Below are 25346 nucleotides of genomic sequence, written 5' to 3'. Positions count from 1 at the left end.
TTTTAAACAATTTAAAGCTATTATTAAAAGGTTGTTTTAATGAATGGCTATTTTATTCATTGGTTCTATGTCATGATTATGACAGAACATCATCATCATCAATAGAAGCTCTGAATTACTCGTATTGAAACAAAGTGTGGCATTAATCAAAATTATGAACAATGAACCTAATATAGGACTAGCCAATGTGATGCCTTCCAGATTTTTGGACTACAACTCCCGTGATTTTTGCCAACAGCTTTGATAGGGCTTATTTCCGCTTACATCTGAGCAGCATATACATTTTATGAAATAAAAAAATATATATATAATCCCCTAAACATTTGCCGTGCTGCCTGGGGCTGCTGGGAGAAGTAGTCCACAATATCTGGAGGGCACCACACTGGATAGCCCTGACCTCACAGGAGCCCCTCAATTTCCCGGTGTTGTTTCAAGGGAAATCAGCTTGTTATGAATGAATGACAGGAAGAAATCCCGCCTCAGTAAGTGCCCATATGGAATCTCAAGATATCTACTCCCCAAGGAGAAATAAGGAGCTGAATATTTACAGGGTACAGTTGGCAAAGTACAGAAATTTACTTTCTGCTGCTGTTCCAAGAAACCTTGAATGTTTGGCAGAATATATGTGGTAGATGAGAAGGAATACACATATTTCTGCTGAAGTGACATTATCCCAAAGGACAAAGATACATACATAATTCAGTCTTAACTGAGATTCCAAGAATGGGTAGACATCTGTATAGCTTTTACCAGATAGGCTTACATTTCACATATATAGTGGGCAGTATCCAGCCTACAGTTTGTATCCAACTAAATCACTGCACATAAGAAATGATTTCTGTAAGTGCTATGGAACATCTCCTCCCTCTACTCCCCACACAAATCTGCTCTGGGGTTTTCCCCAGACTCCCAGAACAAATTTGGGGTGGTGCAGGACAAGGGGACAGGTGGGGAGGAGAGTTCCACTGTGTTCGGGGAAGTGCTTCTAAACCCAAAGAGATTTAGTTGTATACAGTTCCTATTGAAATCAGTTGGAGTTCCACCAGGCCTTTGGTCAGGGCGCAGCCTGACCCCCTCCTCTGGCAATCTGCACAGAATTTTGCTTGATGGTTGCCATTGATTTGATTTTAATTAATTTTATAATGAATGTTTTTAGAATGTTGGACTATTTTGATTGTTGTTAGCCGCCCTGAGCCCAGCTTCAGCTGGGGAGGGTGGGATATAAATAAAATTTATTTTTATTATTATTATTGGACTTAAATCATGACTAGCTTGTTACGGTGATTTCAACAGAACTTGTTCAATTAACTTAGTCCAGATCTCCCTCCCTCCCTCCCTCCCTCCCTCCCTCCCTCCCTCCCTCTCTCTCTCTCTCTCTCTCTCTCTCTCTCTCTCTCCCTCCCTCTCATTGAATACCTATACATTTTCCACCCACAAACACTATGTGATATTATAAAGAACTAAATCAAAACTACTGTATAGTTTGTTTTGTCACAGGTCTTGTTTAAGTGAGCAATCTGCTCTTCTCAGTGGAGCAAAGCTAATGATCTACCTACAGCAAGTGCTGTCTGGCAGCCAGAGCACATGCTTTTCCTGCCCCGAAGTCCCTTAACAATGATCAAAAGAGATCAGCTTTGTGGGCAAGAAGGAACTTGTGATTTTCAACACTCGCCTAGTTAGGAGAGCCAAAACGAATTCCAGCTTCAAAAGGAAAAAATGTATATATGCGCATGTAGACTGACCTTTAATATCTCCAGAAAAGAACATAGTGGAAGAAACACAAAACATAAAGATTAAAGCACAGAGACTAATGGTACTCAAAACTGATGGAAGATAAAGTTAACCTGAAAGCAGCAGCAACATTCTTGACAAAGTGAGGTCAATGTGATGATCGGAAAGAAACTTCAGTACCAGGACACAGCTTTTCCAGTTTGATTAATGGATTGAAGGTAAAAGGAGGAGATTGAAAACCAGATGCCTAAACACCTCTTTCAAAAGGGAGGGAAAGACCTTTGTAAGACAAAGAACTGCCAGCTAGTTGCTGGGAAGAGAAGCCATCGCTACTATCATTTTAAACTAAAATAGAAGCCAAAATGGAGCTGTTGAACAATGCCATCCATAAAAATGCCCTGAAAAAAACCTGAAGTCTTGTATAGCTTCAGTGTTTGAAACAATCCCTATGTGTACAAAGATCATTTGTCTAGTCTAACACATATGGAATTAGTTAGGTCAACAGTCTACCATACTGTTGGTGCTATAAAAGTGATAAAGAGCAGCAGCAGCAGCAGCTTGGGGTTCAAAATAAGACAGAGATGCCATTAAGCAATGAAACCTCCCAGCCACCCCAATATGGCATTGTAAGGCAATATCAATGGCCTGTTGTGATTGACCCACTGTTCTGTCCTCCCCAGCACAGAATCCCTCTCTCATGATTAGTGGGTTTTGACCAGCAAATGAACCCTGGGTGAGATTTGCCATAGTCTTCCAGAACAAGCTTTGCCCACCCAAGCATGAACTCCTCGTCCAGATCTCCATTCATACTAGGTACATCCCAGACATTTCTCCCCTCCTCCTGAGACTTCCCTGCCTCCATTCTTTAAACACTGATTTTTCCCCCCAATGGCCACAGAAAAGCAAACACAGAAACTAATGGTCCTGCATTTCCTAGTTTGTGTCAAAACCCAAGGCTATTCTATGATAAGAAAGCAGCAGACAGCAGGTGATTGAGGAAAATTGTTTTTGATGGTGGTGAAGACTTGAGAACTACCCTTTTTCTAAGAAGGTAGCAGTAGGGCTCAAAATCGGAGGGGCAAAAGCAACAGACATGCATTAAGTTGCATTTCATTAAGACACATAATACTGAGAAACAATAGAGTCCCCTGTGGCTGCTACAATGGATTTAGATTTCATGTCTTTTCTCTCCAGTGAACAATTCATCCCCCACCTTCTTACAAATGATGACTTGTGGGTCTTAACCTTACAAGCAAGGATGCATGTGACCCATTAGTTACCCTATTTAAAGGCTTTTGTATGAGCTGGAGCCATGGTTTTATATGGAGGCTCCAAATCACAGTAGCAGATGGTCTCACAAAACATACCCCCACCCCTTTTTATTCACCTTCTGCAAGTCATCAACATTCTCTCCTTATTTCATAGATGATGGTTTATATCCGCTCAGCCCCATGTTTGCTTTGCATGTTTGCAGGATGGATAGTGTGGTGTGAAACATTAGTCCCAAACTGTGAACTGAGTCAGCAAGTGGAACCAGGATACCTGTCCTCGTTGTATATGCGTTCCCTCGCAAGTTCCCTCACAAACTGTGTATTCATATTTGCAATAAATGCTTTTTTAAAAAATTAAGCAAATATTAACAAAACACTCAACACACATTAGTAAGTGTCTCTGTGCATGTGTGCAATTTTGCATTATTTATAGTTTTCAAAAATTGCTACCGAAACTCCATGCTGGTGACGCAAACACCATTTCGCTTTAAAGTCACACATCTAAGGGCACCCACTACAGATGAAAAGAGACAAGTAGTAATCTGGTTCTTTAAAATATTGTGCTTGCATCTTGTTTGTGCATCTCGTAAAATCTACATTTCCAAGTACAGGTATGAAGCACTGCATCCAACATCTGAAGTTCCCTCCATGCTATTTTCTCCTACTGGCTCCTAATTGTTCATCCTTCCCATGACACTTTGTCCCCAGCCTGCAGCAACTGGCTTGTAGAAATCAGCAACTGGGTTTTCACACGTTGGGAATCCTTAAGTCTTGACTGTAAGAAGACACGGAAAATATTTTTCGTTCCCCTGTGCTGTACTCCTCCAAGGGCTCCTTGAGCAGTAGAGGGAACACTATGTTAAAAGCAGGAGCCAAAGTAGAATGAGCAGGGTTTCACCACTGTAACAGCAGTCATTTTACACAAGTGGCTCTCAGTTCGATCTGGTGTCTAATGCAATGTAAACAGGAAACCTGCATCAGCTGGGAATGTGCAGCTACATTATAAAATGCCTCTCCTATGCTTTCCCCCCTCATGAAGAATGATTAGAACTAACATAAACAGGATGAGAGAGACCCCTCAAGTGAAAATGTCCTGGATCCATGACAGAGCATGGGCAACCTTCCTGCAGCACTGTAAACCTGGCTGGTGCCATAATTACTACAGAGATGGGAGGCAGAGGCAGAAGACAATAGGAAATTCTGCCAGAGCAGGTGCAGTTCACTCTAAAAAGTGGCAAAGCGTTTCCATCTCCTGAATGGAGATGGAGAAAGAAACTCAAGGTATTGCTAATGCAGGGGTTGGCAATCTTTCTGGGCCCTTGCTGATATTTGCAAACCAGTGGAAAAAGTCATGGGCTACACACACACTGCAACCTAGGCCCCAACTGCACTATACATTTAAAGCAGTATCATAGAATAATAGAATCACAAGAGCTGGAAGGGACCCTGAGGATCATCTAGTCCAACCCCCTGCAATGCAGGAATAGGCAGCTATCATATACGAGGATCAAACCTACAACCTTGGCATTATCAGCACCACACTCTAACCAACTGAGCTATCCTTGCAATCATATCACTTCAAACAGGCATTGCTTCCCCCAAAGAATTCTGGGAACTATGGTTTGGTAGGAGTGTTGAGAATTGTAAGGAGACCCTGTTGCACTCACAGATCTACAATTCCCAGAATGGTTTAGCAGTCAATCCCTCTTTCCAAGGAACTCTACAAATTGTAGCTCTAAGAGGGGAACAGTGGTCTCCTAACAATTCTCAGCACCCTTAACAAACTACACTGTCCCAGATTCTTTGGAGGAAGCCATGCCTGTTTTAAGTGATATGATATGATGGCAACATCTGTGCTACTGACTCTCAAACTTTGGGATTGCTTAAATATATACAACAACATTGCTTTTGAATTATGGTGCTGGAGGAAACTCTTGAGAGTCCCATGGACTTCAAGACGATAAAACCTAGCCATTCTTAAAGAAATCAGCCCTGAGTGCTCACTGGAAGGACAGATCGTGAAGCTGAGGCTCCAATACTTTGGCCACCTCATGAGAAGAGAAGACTCCCTGGAAAAGACCCTGATGCTGGGAAAGATGGAGGGCACAAGGAGAAGGGGACGACAGAGGGCAAGATGGTTGGAAAGTGTTCTTGAAGCTACAAATATGAGTTTGACCAAGCTGCGGAAGGCAGTGGAAGGCAGGAGTGCCTGGCGTTCTCTGGTCCATGGGGTCATGAAGAGTTGGACACGACTAAACAACTAAACAACAGCAACAATACAACAAAAAATAATTAATTTGAATTGTGTGACTCTAATAGTGTCTACTTGACCCCTAAATTTAAGAATGTGAACTAGTCACTTCTGGGGCTCCTCTGTGATTTAGGGCCCTGAAGCTTAAGCTTCATTAGTTTCATAGTAGATCTGCCCCTGTGCCTACTTGCTACTGGGCCAGATTCAAGTGGTTGTTATTTGTTTACACAGTCCAGCACAACTTGCACCTTGAATGTGGAATTTGTTACCATTTGATATAAGGCATGCTCCAACAAGCTAGCTACTCTCTTAGATGCATGCTTAAGACTTTTAATTTATCCAAGCATTTTCTTCTAGTAGTGAATTATTATTTTAACTGTCTTACTTTTGGTGTATATTTTATCTTTATTTTTGGTTTCTTGTAAACCACTCTGATATATTATAAGGTGAGCAGTTTACAAATCTTTTAAAATAAAAAATTAAAATAAAACCTTTAACATGCTAGGAAATGTTATTTACAAGTTAAGAAGAACTAAAATAGATTTTGGGAACCTCAGTTGCTCCATTTTTTTATCAGAGAGAGATCAGGTGATATGGATATATTACATGCAATGTACGGCCAATATAAAGGCCAGCTGAATACAGAAATCCACCAGCAAGCAGAAGCTGATAACAATAGCTGCAAAATGACTTATTTGTCTGTGGAGATGTACAGCTTTCTCTTATTTCTCAGGAGCACAGAATGATGATAGGCTGGAATGCATCAAGCAGCATGAATATTTCACGTCAGACTGTTAGCTTCTATTTGATCACGCTATCTCCAGTGGAACACAGCCTCTATCAAGATGCTAGCATTTCCAAGTCTTCCGCTTCACCAGGGATATTTTGAAAAAGAGGAGAACCCCTTTCTTGACTGTGCCTTCTATGAGACACTTAAGACAACAAACCAAAAGAGCAGGTTCACACAATGCTCTTAAAATGTTACAGGAACCTTTGAACAGATTCCCACAGCATGTTTATACTACAATGTGGGTGTTTTCACTAGCATCAGATAAGCAGAAGGCCTCCCGTTTAAAAGGACAACACTCAATCACTTCAATATAAATTCAGCCTGCATGGTGACCCTGTGAGAGACTTGTGCACCATAGAATGAGACGCGTAGTGTGGAATGTTGTTGGAGCAGCTTCCTGTTTTGCATTGGCTGTTTTCCAGATTATGTGTTCTTATAGCTCACCTTTTCAATATCATTGGTGCTGAAATTCAGGCTCTTGCCATACTGACACCCCAGCATCATACCTGAGTGAATGGACACATTAAATTCTATTGATTGATGTTTCATCAGTATGCTGTAGTAGCTTTGTCTGCCACTTTTTAATCTGTTTATTTAAAAAAAATATATATTTTGCATGTTATTGCTATGTTATCAACAAACCTGGAATGTAGTTTGAATAAGGGTGGCATCTATCTATCTATCTATCTATCTATCTATCATCTATCTATCTATCTATCTATCTATCTATCTATCTATCATCTATCTATCTATCTATCTATCTATCTATCTATATCTATATCTATCTATCTATCTATCTATCTATCTATCTATCTATCTATCTATCTATCATCTATCTATCATCTATCATCTATCATCTATCTCTATCTATCATCTATCTATCTATCTATCTATCTATCTATCTATCTATCTATCTATCATCTGTATCTATTTACTTTTAAAAACCAAGCAATATTTGTTTACATACATAATAAAAGCTACCTGTAGAGATGTGATTAGCTTTGTGCTAATAGGATCAAATTAATATGCAATCCTGTGCTGCACTTCCAAGTGTACTTAAATGGAGCTAAAGAAGCATTTTAAAGGGGCAAACTTGGCCTGCAGATGGTAAGAGTTCTCCCAATACAAAACCAAGGAGGGATGCATGCCAAATTTGTGTTGCTAATGATATGGAAGACTGAAATCATTGCAAAGGGAACATTCAAACTTCGTCGTTCCCAAAAGAAATGTTACACCTATAAAAGCTTCCCACTTGCAGGCCAGAAGCCTGGTGCTGGCCAAGGTGCTAAAAGAGAGATTTTGTTCTCCAGACCTCTCCTCCTCTGGCTGCTGCCTATGTCAGAAATATAACTGTTAGAGACATTAACACAAGAGAATAGGACTAAGAAGCTTACAGCAATGATATAAGGAAGGCCTAGAGCTGCAGGTTTGGGATATCTTTGCCATCTGTTTTGCTGGCAGGCTGGAATTTCCCAGGAGTGAATTCTGAGCTAATTTATCCTGTTTTGGTACACAAAGAAAGCAATTCTTTGTGTAGAGGATATCTCACATGGGAATATTCCTACTTGTTTTTCTCTTGAAACTCCAGCAGGAATCATCTGGATAATTACCTAACTTCGACGACTGAAGAAAATTCTGGCGTTCCTGTCAGCTGACTAGAAAGACCAACAACTGCACTGATCATCATACAGCCCTCGACAATGAGGCTTCAAAACAAAGCAGTATATTCTGGCAGATGAATTCTATTCTTTGCTTGAGTTGAAAGGCATTTTGAGCCCCAGGACTGATTATGGTACTTGGAGGCACAGCCAAAATGGCACTATGGAGGCAGGAAGTAGGTTAAACAGCCACAAGAGCTGTACGCAATGAGTTGAGATGAGGCAGGGGAAGAGTATGAATAAAGGGCAGACAATAAGAGTAAGAGGTTTAGCAACCAAGAGGGTTATGCAGAGACACAGCTTGTTACAGTACTGCCCCTGCAGTTATATTTCTAATAGTAGCCCCACTGCTCTGTGTATGGATGGACACAGGCCAGAACAAGTTGTTGTCCAATGCAGATATGTACCCAAATTTTACAACTGCTCTGTGCTGCTGTTTTATCAGCACTGTCTTGTCCAACCCTGTGTGCTCTTTATGAAAGAACTCCACACAAGAAAGGACCAGGTGATTCTATAGACGTGTGCAAATGTACCCAACTTTCTAAGCTGGAATTGAAAATATTTAATGAGATTGGAGTACATGCGAAGAGCACGTGGCCATAAGATGATTTAGAGATTCAGGAAAGAATTCAAAGATGCCAAGCCAGATCCCAAGAGAGTGCCTCCATCCCAACTTCTGGGATCATGTATGCGCTTAGTATGCAAATACCTCAGACAGGATTAAATAGGTTATATGCTGGGATAGCTCAGTTGGTAGAGAATAAGACTCTTAATCTAAGGGTTGTTGGTTTGAGCCCCATGTTGGACAAAAGATTCCTACAGTGCAGAGGGTTGGACTAAATGACCCTTGTGGTCCCTTCCAACTCAACAATTCTATGATTCTATGTACAACTTGCTATCTTAAAAAAAAAAAGTGGACTGATAATCTCAAAGAACATACAAATAGGCTACAATAAGACTAGCACACTATTTTTCTGGGTTAGAGCAGGGGGCTCTGTGCCTTCATCTCCCACGCCTTCATTATACATATACCACAGTATTTTGTGCTGTTGTGAAACGTTTCGTTTTTATCTAGTTTCAAAACCATAGTATGAATTATTGGTTGACATATACAGTTGTGTGCTGCTTTGTGTATGTTTCTGTTTCAAAAGTGGTCTATGATTTGAAACAAAAAACATCCATCTGTCAATTAGTCACTGTAGCATAATAAAACAGTGGCCAGGGAAGTCAAAGCTCAAGACCATACATTAAAACAACAACAACAACACCCTAACAGAGTAGCCCCGTCACTACAGTTGCATGGAGGAAGAATGAGCTAGGGAGTTCATGGTGATGCCTGACCCTCCATGATTTTTCTTTAAAACAAATAAACCAAAATGGAGGGGAGAGGAGAAACAAGAGATGAGCAGTGCCTCCTGGGGATTTGGCAATAGTGTGTGTGTGTCATGGCTCACAATTGTTTCCTCTTCATGGACACTGGTTTTTTTAACCATTTGAACCTGACATATACCCTTAATTACACATGTATTTACACACACCACAATTATCTATTAAAGGAAGAAAGGTAGTCAATACACATCTTGTACCTGTGTCTCAGAATTCTAGGGGAAAAAATGCTTTGGAACTATTAGGTGTAGATGTATGGTTTATTAATGAAGTAATCAGGGTCTTTCCTTGGCCAGGAATAGATGCTTACCAATCTGGCCTTTGCAGTTCAAGGGACCTGACTCTTCCACCTGGGAAATCAGGAGATTTTTCATGAAAAAGCCAAACAGAGTGTTTGTGTGTGTGTGTAGGGGGGATCATTTGTGTAGCAACAGGTAGGACTTCATATTCAAAATAAATTAGATACATATTTTCTGTACACATTCAATACGGAGTTTCTTTAGACAAGACAAGATAACAATTGGAATAATCATGTAAATCACTGGATTGTGAGACTAACCTATCACCGACAATGTACAACACAAGGGAAGAAAAGAAGGGAAGGCTTTGAACAGCATGCAAAGACTTACCTAAATGCATCAATTGAATGGTAGGTCGGGAAGGATGACATCAGAGTTCCATTATAAAAGAGAGAGAGAAAGAGAGAAGAGGCAAATTAATAATTACAATCACCCTGATGACAGATGATATATTTAGAAACAACAAAATCCAGTGCAAGTTTGGAGGGACAACAAAAGAGACGGCTGTTGCAAATCTTTATAAAAGTAGACAAGCAAATGATATAACTCAGCTTTATGTGGGGACTTTAGCATATTACAACCAGTTCTGCGCAGAGCTATGATTGCTGAAATTGTTGCTTTGATTTACAATGAACAAATTTAATGGATTCACCAAGCACTGGTTCAGACTATGTTAGCAAGAATGACCAGGCACACAGGCCAGGCACACAAGTAGACACTCAGCTGAAAACCCAACAGCAAAGTCTAATGTAGAATGTATTTACACATTTGACTGTGTAGCACACTCCATCTCAAAAGTCTCAGGACAGGACACAGGAAATTGAAATAATTATTTATAAACTATATGAAACATGGATCTCTTGGTTACATAACAGGGCATGAGGAATACTTACTTTAATTCGTATTTCTAACCTGTGCTATCCTGAAGAACTAAGTTTCTGGACCATATGCTAGGAAGGATCCCTTTGGTGAAAAAGCTGGACCTTGTTACATTTAGGCCCACTTGGAATTTCCCCACACAATGCTTACCTGTACTCCCCAGAGACACACTTCATGGAGAACAAAACATATGGCCTAGTTCCATGGATATGTCTGCAATTACTCAAAGGCATACTCATGAGAGCTGAAAAGTATGTACTCCATGATAGCATCTAATTGTCATCAGAAGCTGCAACTGCATCCTTCAATTTAGTACAGTTATGCAAAAAAAAATTATATGTCTTTGGAGACAATGGATGTGCTTGGAAGATTTTGAGTGACTCTTAAGTTACTTTAGTGAGGAATCATAAGGTCAATTTTAAAAAAGGTGCACTCCTGTAATTTATAGTATAAAACCTATCAGACATGGTAGCTTGGACTTGCTTTGAATCAGCTTGTGAAATGGAATAAGACTGAGTGGATGTGGGGGGGAGGGGGCTCATTTAATTTCACTGCACACAGGTGGTGTAGTGACAACAAATGTTTTATTATTATTATTATTATTATTATTATTATTATTATTATTATATCATTAATTTATTATTATTATTATTATTATTATTATTATTATTATTATTATTATTATTATATCATTTCTGCACATGACAGTAGAGAGCTGAACTGGTGATTTTGCCTCAAGGTCTAAAAAGCTTTCATGGGGTATTTACACTTAAAATACCCCTAAACCCAGCAATATCTAGTGAAAATATTAAAAACTGGGTGTGTAGCTGGGTTACAAGGAGATGCTTTTATGGCAAGATCTTTATGGGACAGAGATCCATATACGCAGCCAAACAGTTCCATTGGCTACCCTGAAACCTTAGGATAGAGAGGGAACATAAGAGATGGCTTGAATACTTCCAGACTGGATTACTACTATGAGCTCTAAGTGGGGCCGCTCTTAAAGACTACAGAGAAACCTGACCAAACTGAAGTAGCCAGATTTCTGGCTGAGTTTACATTTAGAATTTCCATAGCACCTGTTTAAAATAGCTTCACTGGTTGCCAGATTGTTTATAGGCCAAATTCAAGGTGCTGACATTAGTGCTTAAATGTCTCAATTCCCAAATATGTGAAAAACTGCCTCATTCCCTACAAATCCTCAAGATTGGCAGAGGGGGGCTTTTGACTGCTTTTGGGAGGTTTGTGGATGGGAGGGCAGCCTGGGAGAAAATTTTTTATGGTGCGACTGCATTTGGAAAACTGTTCACAGTTCTAGTCGTCTCTCCTCAAAAACAATATTGGAAAAGTTGGAAAAGGTTCAGAAAATGATCAAGGGGGTGCAGCAACTCCTCTATGAGGCTAGACTGCAGTGTTTGGGACTTTTTAGTTTGGAGAACAGGTGAGTAATAAGAGGTGACATGATAGAAGTTTATAAAATTAAGCATGGCATGGAAAAAGTGGATAGAGAAAAGTTTCTCTCTCTCTCTGCTAACACTAGAACTTGTGGCCATTCAAAGAAAGCTGAATGTTGGAAGCTTCAGAATAGATAAAAGAAAGTACTTCTTTATGCAACACAGTTGAATTGTGGAACTCATTCCCACAGGAGGCAGTGGTGGCCACCATCTTGGATGGCTTTAAAAGACAAATTCACGTAGGACAAGGTTATCAACGGTTGCTAACCACATGATGGCCATATTCCTATGTCAGTCTGCCTCTGAATACCATTTGCTGGGAATCACAGGAAGGCAAAGTGCTCTTGCATGCTTCCCACAGGCATTTGGCTGACCACAGAGAGAACAGGATGCTGAACTAGATGCTCTGATCCAGCAGTTTCATCCTATGCTCTTATGAGAGAGCCATTGGTGGCAGCCTTGAGCTGTGGAATTCCCTTCGTTGTATAGTTTTCATGTTATGCTGAAGAAACTCCTCTTTACCTTGGACTTTGAGACTGATAGGACCCACCCTATTCCTTGGATAGCAAATGGTGTTTGCTGATTTTAATAACGTGTTTGCATATTGTTGTAACCCACCCTGGGACCATATGGCGAAGAGTCATCATCACCACCATTATCACAAAATAAATAAATCTCAGTGCAGGAAGTACAGACCTGTGAAACTTGTTCTTTGGTTTTTTGCTTACTTTTGACCAGTCAGTGAAGACAGATTAATATAACTCTCACAGTTCTGCCATTAAGCTGATTATTCCCCGTAGGAGCCATGTAGCCACAGAAAACTTAATTGGCACATGGCTGATAGTGTGTAGAATTAAAAGGAGGCAACGGATACCAGAAGTACAGCCAAATCAGCAGCAAGAATAGAGCCTTGTGACAGGGTGGGGGGGGGGGGAAGGGATGTTTTGACTCTGGTGGTGTTAACTAAAGGTGGCAAAAGCTAACATAAGGAAGTGTCCACCTCAGTTGAAGAGAAGAAATTGGAAATACCTACGAGGGCAAAGTGAATAAAGAGATAGCTTGAGAACTGAATGCTCTATTCTGTAAAAAAAAAATGCAGTTAGGCATTTTGTGGAGAAGTATATAGCCGTGGCTGGATTTCTGAGAAACCAAATGTGGCACTTTCCCCAGAGCACCAGCTCTGAAGGAGGCCAATCAGGAGATTATTTCCATATCAAAGCAACGCATGAACCCTCGGCACCCTGGACAAGAAAAACTAATTCTTTGTACATGTGCTGATCAGGAAACTGCCTGCATGATCCATCTATCCCTTAAATAAATATAAAAAACTGACTATTGCGACGAAGATGACAACTGCCTGTCATGAGGCTGCTTAGTGTCATTCTATAGAGCTCAGTGAAACAGCAGCGGCAAATATACTGGTCTCTAGCAGCCCTTCTAAATATGCCAGCAAACAATTAGTCTCAGCCAGCAATGGCAATGCAGACAACAGACTTAAAAGGTCAGTTAGGCGTCTCAAGGTTGCAGCAGACCTTTGACCTTCAGCTGCCAGTCTCAACAAGCCCTTAGTCCCTCCCTCCCGTGCACCTCAACACTTCCCCTTCTCTTCCTTTCATTCTCTTTCTTCAGGCAAAGGAATTTCTCAAGAGTGCTTCCACATTATTCAAAGCAAGCACAAATGTGTAACCTAATCAACACACTGAGCCCTAACAAAGGAGAGCCACACTCAGCTAACCTGTTCTTGAATGGGGTGCAGGCCTCCCTCCTGCCCCAGCATTCCCAAGGGATGCCAGAATCTGTTTTAATCTACATTGGAGAAACACGGCACTTGCTAAAAGCACTTCTTCTTTCCCAGATCCCAGCAGCAGGAGCAATTTATTTCTGCACACAGCCCAGGGTTGCAAGATCCAGCACCACTTGCACAGAGGGAGGGAAGTGTCAAAAAGAAGTCACTCAATAGGATGCCAAAGGGATTGGGGTGGCCAGACAGGGGGAGGAGATCTATCGTATAAAAAGAAGAAAAGCAACGAGAAAGAAGAGACTTGGTTCAGTAATCGGGACCAATTTTCCATCCTCTTGTTTAAAGAGGACAGCTCAAAAGCGACAATATAATTATGCAGCCCAGGAAGTGGGATATTTTCTGCTTACTGACATCCCAGAGGAAGTGGCGGAGATCTGTAAAAGCCTGCAGAATATGGAAGCTTTCCCACCCATTAAAAGGAGGGGGGAAGTTTTGCAGTTCTGAACTTTATTTATTTTTGCTGTAAAACGCAGAGCACAAAAGCCCTGTGGGTATCTGGGCAGCCAAAGATTGCTGCTAAGGACAGGGAAGGCAAAGGAAAGAAGAAGAAAAGGGGGGGGGAGTGAAGAACGGTCCACAAAGGCAACACTTTTCCATAACAAGGACAAGGCTGCTGTGTTTTAGAAGTATTAGTTCTGGCTTCAGTCACAAGCATAAAGGAATTTGGCAAGCCCCATCCAGCTCCCTCATTGCTTCAAAACCACAGACCGTTCTGGCACAATTAGCTGGCCCAGCTTAGGAGGAGGCTGCCAGCTAGGATGGAGGTGTTTCATCAGAGCATTTTCTGCTGTCTGACCCTACTGTGTTGGAATCCAGCAATAACTAGCCATCTTTGATTTTTTTAAAACAACATTGTTTGAAGTTACTTCATTGCCAAGATTCCTCCACACCCACACCCCTTCTTCTCTGCATTGCCCGCCATATGGGCCCACTAGAGGCAATGCTGCAAGAGCAAGTATTTTCATCTCTGCGTCTCTGTTTTCAGATGCTCAATTTCCTGACTAATTCCTACCCCCTGCCCCCAATATTTGTTCTCACTTTAGAAGCAGGGAGGCGGCAGCCCACAGCTAGGGCAGTCTCTCCCAGACAGTGGATTTTGTACTGAGCCATATTCTCTCCTAGCTCTAAGCGCCAGGCTTCTTCATCTGCTACAATTCATACACAAAGACAAATGCATCTCTGTGGACACAGATGCCAGTTTTCAGTTTATCCAATCATGGCCCCACCAATTAGATTTCCTGTAATATGGGAATATTTAGCTTTTTGTATCAGTCAGGCAAACAATAACGTCTATTTTTCTTTCAGGCGGAGAGTTGTACACAACTCGTCTTTTGTGACATGGAAACAGGCGCCATCTTCTGCGTTGTGTGTGAAAGTGGAGGAGGATGGAGATAAAAATCCAACCAGCAGGCTGGACACACTTTTCACACTGGGAAGCTCCAGATAGCAAAACCATATCTGGCTGAGGCCCGGTTCTACAGAGTAATTTGCTTAATGGATAATCCAGCCTTGATCTTTTCCTGCTTCTATGAATGATAGGAAATATACACTGTGATTACTCCACTGGGTTGAAATAATAATACATGCTCTTTCTGAGGGAAATGTGAAAGCCAAGTTTAAAAACCTTACAAAACAGCTAAACATATCCACTACACATCATTCTAAAAGGTAAAATATTCAGTGTACAATGCTCAAGACTGGGACTTGCTGTGTAGTCTTGGACTGGCCACTCTTGGGTTAGCCAAACCCCACACTTCCGCCAAGCCCCATCTCTCATTCCTCCCATCCCGTTTCTAATTTAGTTCTAGATTTTTTTGGGAAGTTGTTTGTTGTTCAACATTGCCTTATGGAAGGTGAGATAAATACATGTACCTGCTACTTAGACACAAAAAATATTTGATGCTGGTGCCTAGGAATTTGAATTATTTGTTCTGTCTGGATGATTATTAATACTTACTGACAGAACCAACATGTCTACAAATACCAAGGCACACATTTGAGCTAGTTGCAAAAATTAGTTGGGTAAAAGGTCAAAAGCGACAGATGAATGAAACAAGGCAGACACAGTAACACTGGATGGAGTCTCAAGGGAACACACTGGATCTCTTGTTCAAGTTGTGCTAGCTACCCAACTTAGGCTTATTTCTGCATCTTCAATTAACTTCTTCGTCTCTGACTACTATGAAATCATCTACTGTTTAACTTCTTAAGAGGCAGGTACAGGAATTTAAATCTGCCTGGATCTTGCATTTTCTGGCCAGGAAGCCCTTCCCACAAATCCAATAGGTATGAGGCCTGATTGTTGTTATCCTGAGGTGAGAGGAAAACATCTCGCATAGGCCTGAATGTTTCCTTGTTGCTACTTCAGACTTCACGATGCAATGAAAACCAGCTCTAAGAGTAAGTCCTGGTTCAAAGTAGACCCCCAAAATAAGTTAGACAGAAGTCAAAGAATATAAAGAAGGGACCCAAACCGGTGTAAAGGAATGGAAAGAACGCGAAAAGTAGAAAAGTATAAATATGAAAGTAAAATTCTTTCTAGACATTAGATGTATAGATTACTTAAATAACGGTTTGTGTTCCTGAAATGAAATTATGTATTGTGAATTTGTTGTTGTTCTTTTTTTCTTTTTCCTCTTTCCTTCCTTTTTTCTTGTTTTTTTTGTAATCTTTTTCTTTTCTTTTTTCTCTTCTTTTTGGGTTTATTATTGATATTTGATTGTATTTTACTGTTAAATTAATAAAGCTTAATTTTTTAAAAACAAAAAAACCAAAACAAAGTAGACCCCCAAAACATGCATGCCAAGGACAGTTTGTAACTGGGAGTCGTAAAAATGCCTTTGCAATGCAGAATGCTGTGAGAAAATATACAGCAAAAAAATAATAAAGAAGATTCAGGCAAAAACTTAACAGAAAAACCAATTATAATGTTAAAATGCAGCATTGAAATCTTGGTGTCTGGGTACCTCAAGTGCACACTGCTCTGTTTCCTTCATTCTGTCTGTCTGCTATTCCTTTTTTTAAAAGAAAGAAAGAAAACAACAGTAATGGTCACAGTCTAAAGCAGGGATAGGAAAGCTGTGACCCTCCAGATGTTGTTGGAGTACAATTCCCATTATCCTTGACCACTGGTCATGCTGGCTTAGGGTGATGGGAGTTGGAGTCCAAAAGCCTAAGGAGGGCCACAGATTCTTCATCCCTGGAAAGCTTGGAACCACAGAGAAGTCACTATTAATTGACACTAGGATGCGAAGCTGTCCATTTAGGAGATGGTGATGAAGGGAAAAGTGATAACGGGAGTCTGGCTTGTTTCCATTCCGGTAGCACAAGAAAGTGGGAATTTAGGAGTATCTGACTTGCAACCAATTCAACAAACAAACAGGGAAAACAAAAGAGCACAGGGAAGGCAAGCAAGTTAAGGAGAGAATAAGAAGTGGCTGCAAAAAGTCAGCAAGCAGCCACAGAAAGCAACTGTATTCCCTTTAGCCAGCAGGTGTTGCTCTGGCAATAGGAAGAGACCAGAGAGCAGCAAAGGCTATAAAGAAACGACTGAGCTGCTTTAAAATAATAAAAATAGGAAAATAACATGTCCAGGCAATACAAGGGCCAAATGAAACCCACAGCCAATGCCTTGGAATTCCTCCCCAACTAGCTCAATGGTCCAGCTGTCAAAGGGAATCACAAGGTCACACGTTCTACACACATCCACGCACGTTCTAGCCTGTTCCCTTCAACTACTTGGAACTGTTATAATAGCCGCTCAATACAAAACCCAACTAAAACATGGCAAGTCACGAAGGCTTCCCCCCATCCCTGGCCTCCATTTCAGCGCTCATTTGCCTATTGCTTGGCACAGCAAACACTTTTTGTTAGCATGAAGAGGAACAGTAGCAAGGCCTTTATACTCTTGGAATATTGAGAGAGATGTAAAAGCCCCAAGACCTTGAAAATAATAAAAGAGAGAATGCATCAATTCAGAAAAAGGGCACACAGCAAAAACAAGGAAATTCAAGCACAAGTAACATACTAACATGATGGGTGAGACTAGGTAGCCCACTTGAATCTGGCATGTGAGGGTTGTTGTTTTTTGGGTGGGGGGGCATGAATATTCCTCCCAATTAGGTAATAACAAATTTTCCCAGTCCCTTATGGAAAACGCAGGGCAGGGCCTACTGCAAGTGAGGCTTTGTTGGTGGTGCTGCCCCTGGGGACTGTCTGCTGGGTGTTAACCTGTGACAAGGCCTTCTCAGCTTCCGTGTTCCTGCATCTGTCTCCCTCATTACTCAGTTTAAGGAGGAACGTAAAAGCATTTCTGTTTTCACCTAGGCAGTTGATGACTGAAAGATACTGTTCCTGGTAACCCTGAAATCACTAGCTGAGAGAATGTTTTTAACTGTTTTTAGAATCTTTCTACAATGTTTTTATATTGGTGTGTTTGCCATTCTGGGCTCCTTCATGAGGGAGGGCAGGATATAAAATGAATGACTAAATAAATAAATAGGATACATAAACATTGAGCCACTGACAGTTTTCTATTACCCAAGCCATCTGATACATGATCAAGCACGTTACCTTAATTTCCTGTTAGGGAGGAACAGTTAATGTCTCCCAACTGCTGCAGCACAGTAACTATTGACAGGTACCAGTAGTTAGTTTGGTACAGGGAGACTAGATTGGTAAAAGCAAGGAGCCGATCCCAAAGTAGTAATGCATCCTTATCAAAACATGGGACATTCTTCCAACTAAAAATTACTCAGGACAGTTTTTGTTGCATAATTACTTTGATTTTTCTGGTGGCTTCAGTCACTGACTGCTAGATTAAATTCAGATTTAATCCATACATTCTGACAAGGCTTCAGTCATTTAAAACATCCACCACTCCAAAGTAATGGCTAAATAAATTCCTGAACAGGAGGACTAGCTGAGTTAGCCAACAGAACAATGGGGTGAATCATTATCACCATGGCCTCAAGTTAATGTAGATTCCCACCCACCCCTGTTCTTGTCTTGTCTATGGGTACCAGAGCATGAGAGATGGTGAGTGAACCAAGTCAGCATAAATTTCCCTCAGAAATGACAGACAGCAGATACAGAGAGGAAACAGAGGAAATGGGTCTGTTTTCTGCAGCTGGTTTAACTCAGTGACAAAGCGAGGTATTAAGGGTGATCCTCATTTGCGATCAAACCAAATTGCTTTTTTTTAAAGTCAACAGCAAAAAGTCAACATTACCAGGGTGGCGGAGAAGAGAAGATGCAAGAGTGTTTCGTTTGCTTTTGACAACTACTTCTGGTTGAGGTTTCCATATTACTCACCAATGAGAAAAGAAGTCAACAGCTACAACTATATATGAGAATCCAGGAGCACCTTTTGGCCTAGAGATACCTCCAAGGCATGTAACAAAACATGCCAGTAACAAAAAGTAAATGTCCCATAAGAAGCAATGCTTCCTCCCTCAGAACTTGGAAACGCATAAAATAGAAAAAGACAACCAGAAGGCAAGATATCTCAATAAAAACTAAATAAACAAACTATGTAGAATGCATAACCCAAGGAATACACAGTCTGAGCAAGCGTATTCTGATCGACTCACTCCTGTATGCCAGCCCCTCAGCTCAGATTTCTGTATTGTGAGAATAATATGCCCATCCCTCATGCTTTTGAACAACTGCAGACATGTAACAGACTTGTGTTGAATTCCTTGTCACTATCCTGAGGGGCAGGGAAGTACAAAAAGCTAATGAAAGAGCCTGTCACTATGGGTATATATATTTTTTATTTTCAAAACTCCAAAGAGGAAATGGAGAATGTGAAGACACCACTGCCATCCTTTCAGCTTGCTCTGAGAAATAAGATGAGATGATGCTCTTCAATTTTCTTTCAAAAGCAGCTGAGTTCAGTGAACTCTTTTAATGAGGATTAGAGGTGAGGCAGAGAGCAAATGGTCTCCTAGCTGAGGGGAACAAATGCATTCCATTTTCAATATCCCTCCCCGGCCCCCAACACCCTCTGGGCTGGGAGGCTCATGCATATTTGACATGTTTTCCGCTCAGACAGTAATTTCAGGAGCAGCTTATCTCATTCTGGTTTATATGGCTTTAAGAAATACAAATATTCTATGTTCTTTATGGAAAGCTCTGATCCTAGTATAGCTACAACAAGGACTCTGAGAATTCTAACACGAATCAGACCCATTTTAAATTCAATAGCATTGTTCACATGGCACCCTTAATATATTATTGGGATACAACGCCCATCATTCCTGACCGTTGGACATATTGTCTGGGGCTGATTGGAGTTGTGATCCATGTTGGCTATTCCTGGCTTATAGTGATGGCAAAAAACATGTGGCAACTGAAAATAACATTTAAACTCACTCACATGCATGTCTGAAAATATTTATACAACAGAATATTTATACAACAATCCTGTCTAATATACAAGAAAGGGAACTGTGTGTACATTGATTTGTCTCACCTTAAGAACTGATCAAGGTGGGGAACTTCTGGTCTTCCAGTTCTCTTTATCCCTGACTACTGGGCATACTGGTTAGGGGTGATGTGAGTTGCAGACCAATTACAACTGGATGGCAACAAGTCTCCCACCATCCTAAACTACTTCTCTGTGGTTTAAGAACTGCCTGGTTGGATCAGGCTAAGATCCATCTGGGCCACCATTCTGTTTCCAACAGTGGCTAGTCAACTGCTTCCAGGTATATTTACAACCACAGCATGAAGGCAACATCCTTCTATTTGTCCTCTGGCAGCTAGTATTCAGAGCTATATTGCCTCTAAACATGGAGGTTCCATTTAGTTGTGGCCAATAGCCAAATGTTACCATCTGCAAATTTCTGCCGAGACCTTGCTTTCTATTTGTGGTAGATGGTGCCTAGGATTGTACAGGCTGCCCGATGGTAGAAAAGTGGATTAAAATGTTCTTAGGCCCCTAAATTCAAATATTACAACACAGTAGAGGGAAACAAGAGGCTTCTGGGACCAGGATCCAGTATTCCATGAGAGGTTTCTTGGTAATGAAGGTATACAAACTACATAGCACAATTTTATAGGTGTCCATTCAGAACAAATCCCATGAGAATTACTGCTAGGTAAAAGTGCAGTCACGAAATTAAAAGACGCCTGCTTCTTGGGAGAAAAGCAATGACAAACCTAGACAGCATCTTAAAAAGTAGAGACATCACCTTGCCAACAAAGGTCCGTATATTAAAAGCTATGGTTTTCCCAGTAGTGATGTATGGAAGTGAGAGCTGGACCATAAAGAAGGCTGATCGCCGAAGAATTGAGGCTTTTGAATTATGGTGCTGGAGGAGACTCTTGAGAGTCCCATGGACTGTAAGAAGAACAAACCTATCCATTCTGAAGGAAATCAGACCTGAGTGCTCACTGGAAGGACAGATCCTGAAGCTGAGGCTCCAATACTTTGGCCACCTCATGAGAAGAGAAGACTCCCTGGAAAAGACCCTGATGTTGGGAAAGATGGAGGGCACAAGGAGAAGGGGACAACAGAGGACGAGATGGTTGGATGGTGTTCTCGAAGCTACGAGCATGAGTTTGACAAACTGCGGGAGGCAGTGGAGGACAGAAGTGCCTGGCGTGCTCTGGTCCATGGGGTCACGAAGAGTCGGACACGACTAAACTGCTAAACAACAAAAGTGTAAAGGATTGCAGCCTAACTTACCGGTATACCTGTGATAAGCCAAAGGTTTTTTGCTGCAGGTACAAATTTTCCTTTCAGTTAACTGTCAATAGGCCCAAACAATTAGCTGTGGGGTAACTACTGAAGATCCTGCTGCAATGAAGGCTCCACAGACAACCCCTCCTCATTTCCTCCCTGCAACAAGTTTTATGGCAGGATACAGTCAAAACTTAAAATGGTACTTCCAGCTTGTCAGAAAACTACAATTACCTGTTTTGTAAAAATATAAAAATCCAGATGCATCTAGAGTTAAAACTGTTGACAACACAGCTTTTAATCTGAGTGTTCCACAATACCAGTGAGTATTGAACTTGCTTATTTTAAAGCCATTTTTACCTGATGCTGTCTTCAATTATTCCCATATTCAACAAAAAAGCAAATATTAAAGGTGCCCTTGCTTTCCTAAAATAGATTGCTGAACTTGTTTGCCAATATTGTATGACTACTTGTAAGAGAAGCTATGCCCTTCAGGATCATTTCTTTCTAAAGGAACAGAAATGTCACAGTAAATATAGAAGTTAAAAATTATATCGTTAATTAAGATAGCAACACTTCTAGCTGATATCTGGAAGTAAGCTTCACTGAATACAATTGAATTTACTTCCTAGTGAACTACCATAGAATTGAGCTGTAAAAGAATTGTTCCATTATATAGTCATTGTTTTAAATAAATAGAACTTTGTAAGAAATATATGAACTTATACCAAAAAAGTTGCATGTTAAGGATGAATGATAATTATAATAGAATAACCCGCTAGCAAGATGATTCTACAGTAGTAAACAGGAAATAGTCATAAAAGTGTTTGGAAAGCTGTTGCCTATTCCCTGCCTATTACAGTGGGAAGCCAAACTGCTATAAGCTACTTCAACACACAAAGCTAGAAAGATGGCAGCATGCACTGAATTAGAAGTAAAGGAATGTAAACACAGATACGTTCCTCCTCTTAGGCATCTGTCCCACATTACTACTACTACTACTACTTGTTACTGGTTCATATGGAGGAACTGAGTTAGTTTTATATTTTAGGACTCGTACCCAATCTTCTTCACCAACATCACTGTGCTTTGAAGACAGAGTTGTTGATAAATCTTTTAGTTATAAACAGAGCTTATACCTGTAATTAAAATGAGCTGATAAAGCAGTCTTGGAGGATGAAGGATGTGTGGTGAATCCTAGTGGAATTTGTTCCACACAGAGATAAGAAAGATAATCAGATAAAGCACTTGAAAGTATTTTCCAGCAATAATCCAGAAGTTCTGAAGTCGTACACCTGTGGTCCTGGCTGAGCCATCAAGTGTTTAAAGTTCTGTAACATAAAAAGAGCATTCTCCCAGCAGGTTGCATTTCATCATTTCTGCAGCAAAAATAATACCCCCTAGCAATGTCTGACCTAATTACACACAGGTGAATGTGCAGAAGGTACAAACCACAGGTGTCTTTGTCTCTGGAGGCCTTGCGAACAAAGCATATTCAAATGTCCAGCCACTGAGATATAATGCACCTCAGAATGCACATGGAAAAAACATTTGTTTGAAAGCTTGTCCTTGGTGTGTAGGTTTTCTATATGGAGCAAGATTCTGATATAGGAATGCTTCCAAATAAATAGTATTCTACAGAAGTTTTGAGGTGGATTAATTGTGCAATAAGACTATGGCACTTGAATGTTTGAATGGGCTCTTAGTGGGCTCCTGTAAATTTCAGTTTAATTTACAAATGGGCTTCTATAAATTTCAGTTTAAGAGAAGACAACCTATCCAGAATGAATGACAGCCTTTTACAAACAAAATAAGCATTTCACTATACATGTACTATGAGGATGAAAGTCAAACCTCACTTTAACTCCAGCTTCCAATTCCTAAAATAATACAAAGAATGTAGGAAGCTATCTTATAGAGTCAAACCACGAGTCCATCCTCTCCAATATTGTCTACAGAGACTGGCAGCACCCATTTAGGCTCTTAAACAGGGTCTCCCCACTCCAGTACAATCTAGAGGTGTCAGGAATTGAACCTGGGTCATTGTGAATCCAAAGCATATGCTCTGCCACTGAGCTATGACCCTTTCCGATCATAGACATAGACCCCTTCAATGAAAACTGGGGGATGGGAATAATATGCAAACTTGTCACCCGTAAGTTATTGGCCACTCATGACAGGCAACAACTCTTCAAGGCCTGATACCTGAGTTGAAGGGTTGAACATGGGGCCATTGTTATGCAAACCATGTGTGCTACCACTAAGGTATCACCCTTCCCAGGACCAAGGGAACTATAAACAAGACACAACATTCACATGAAGCTGGCAGAAGTTTTATTTGATCCTCTTGCTCAGCTATTATAAGCTAATGAAGAGTTAAGATACTTTTAACAGAAGGATCCTGCAACACTTGACAAAGGCTCGCAGCAGGTTCAAAAAATGGGTGTATGTGCAAATTCAGAGAACTGCTTTGAGAGCTCTTACTCCCTCTGCCCCCACACCTCTCACAGTGGTCAGGTTATTCATATCCATCTGGTATGTCACCACATACCCTCCAAAATTCAACAAAGTTGTCTCTCCTTCCATCACCTGGAATGGGGGTATGGATGAGGGGGGACTGCATGCAGCAGGGATGGGGATCCTTCTAAAAAAAATTAAACTCCAATTCACATCAACCTCAGAAAGACAAATAAATGGTCAAAGATGACTGGAACTGTAGTCCAACAACATCTGGAGGGGCACAGCTTTACATCCCTACACCAAAGCACTGGTTCATAGATAGCTTAGAAAATATAGGTGCAGAAGGTTTGGATACCTTGACCCAGAAAACAAAGGCTTCATTTGGAACTAATGGAGGGTGGGCGGGTATAGAGAACATTTAGATAAAACAGTCAATTGCTTTAATTTTCTCCTCCCACGTCTTCCCCCAAATGTTGTCTCCCAAGGTTTTGACTTAAAGAAAAGAAGATTTGGAACAGTTTCAAGGCAAATCCTCCATGCATCAAGTTCTATGGAGGGCTAAAATGTGTTAGGAAAACAATTCAGAGACAAAAGCGTTATCTCCTTAAAGAGCTTCTCAGATTTGCCCAAAACCTGACAGACAGTCATACCCTGGTGGCATGTCAAGTTTCAGGTCATTGGTTTTGAGGCTGAAGCTGCTTAATTATTTAATGGGGAAGTGCTGTTCAACATGAAAACTGCAACCACTGTGGATTTTTCTTATTCTAAATGCACCTGTGTTGTATTTTGCTTGCTGACAAGCCTGTTCCTTTCATTTAGGCCAAGTTTTAGATAGAAGGCACCGGAACTCTTACTGGCCAAAGGCAAGCCATGCCATCTAGGAAATAAATCCAGTTATCTCCAAACAGGGTCAAGGTTCCCAAACTAGATGTCTGTAAGAACAATAGCTATTTCCAGGTATTGTAGAAAAGGTTTTTTTTACTAAAGGGCAGGAGCAAGTGGGATGTTGTCTTAAGGATTTCCTACAGATTCTTATTTATTTATAGAGATTAGAGACAAGAGGGTGAGGACAAACATACAGAATAAGACGTCGTATGCATCTTCTCAGTTTTTCTGCACAGGTTTACATTTTGCTGTGGATCATTAGAAAAAAACCCCACAAACAAATCAAGCCTTGCATTTGTATAAAATGGTTACATCATCAGCCTCCAAGAGTCCATTCACTGTTTCAAACACCTTAAAAAAATTAAAGGGTGGAGGGAACAGTACCAGCACTTCGTAAGACATGAATGAGCAATTTCCCAAATATATTGTGAAATCCTTTCTCGTGGCTCTAGTGTGTGGTACAGAACCAGCTGAACTATTTTAGCTCTTCTGGGGCCTGACCTGGATAGCATATCCATGTATGCTATTCTGAACTCCTCAGACAAAAGGTAGAATATAAATGCAACAGATAAGCTGGAGTCATTGTGGAATCTTTGCAGAGTACTCCTCTCTCATGTGCACATACTTGCACAAATGCCCTGATTTAAAAGAGATGTGTGCAGTAAAGTATTGCCCTATTACTGTGATAGACACTGGTCTGTCCCCATTCAAGGAAAGGTACAGAAACTTATAGGCTATAATGTTTGGGTTTTTTTTTAATTTAGGAGGGAAGAGCTTTATGCAACTGTGCACGG

At 40.7% G+C, this 25346-nt stretch overlaps 1 protein-coding gene and 1 long non-coding RNA gene across 2 annotated transcripts in view; both read right to left on the bottom strand.

Moving 5' to 3' along the window:
• The window catches only part of LOC310845901, a 61383-nt gene extending 43135 nt beyond the window's left edge, over positions 1 to 18248 (bottom strand). The window contains exon 1 of the long non-coding RNA XR_014565040.1: positions 18093 to 18248. This is a non-coding gene — a long non-coding RNA (uncharacterized lncRNA). The remainder of the gene's footprint in view (positions 1 to 18092) is intronic.
• HS6ST1 (heparan sulfate 6-O-sulfotransferase 1) overlaps positions 1 to 25346 on the bottom strand; it is a 184321-nt gene that overhangs the window by 104751 nt on the left and 54224 nt on the right. The gene's annotated exons all lie outside the window — the stretch shown is intronic.

Source organism: Podarcis gaigeae, assembly GCF_964106915.1.
Source record: "Podarcis gaigeae genome assembly, chromosome: 5".
Taxonomy (NCBI): Eukaryota; Metazoa; Chordata; class Lepidosauria; order Squamata; family Lacertidae; genus Podarcis; species Podarcis gaigeae.
The sequence above is the reverse complement of the archived record's forward strand: the minus strand, read 5'-3'. Positions and strand labels throughout refer to the sequence as shown.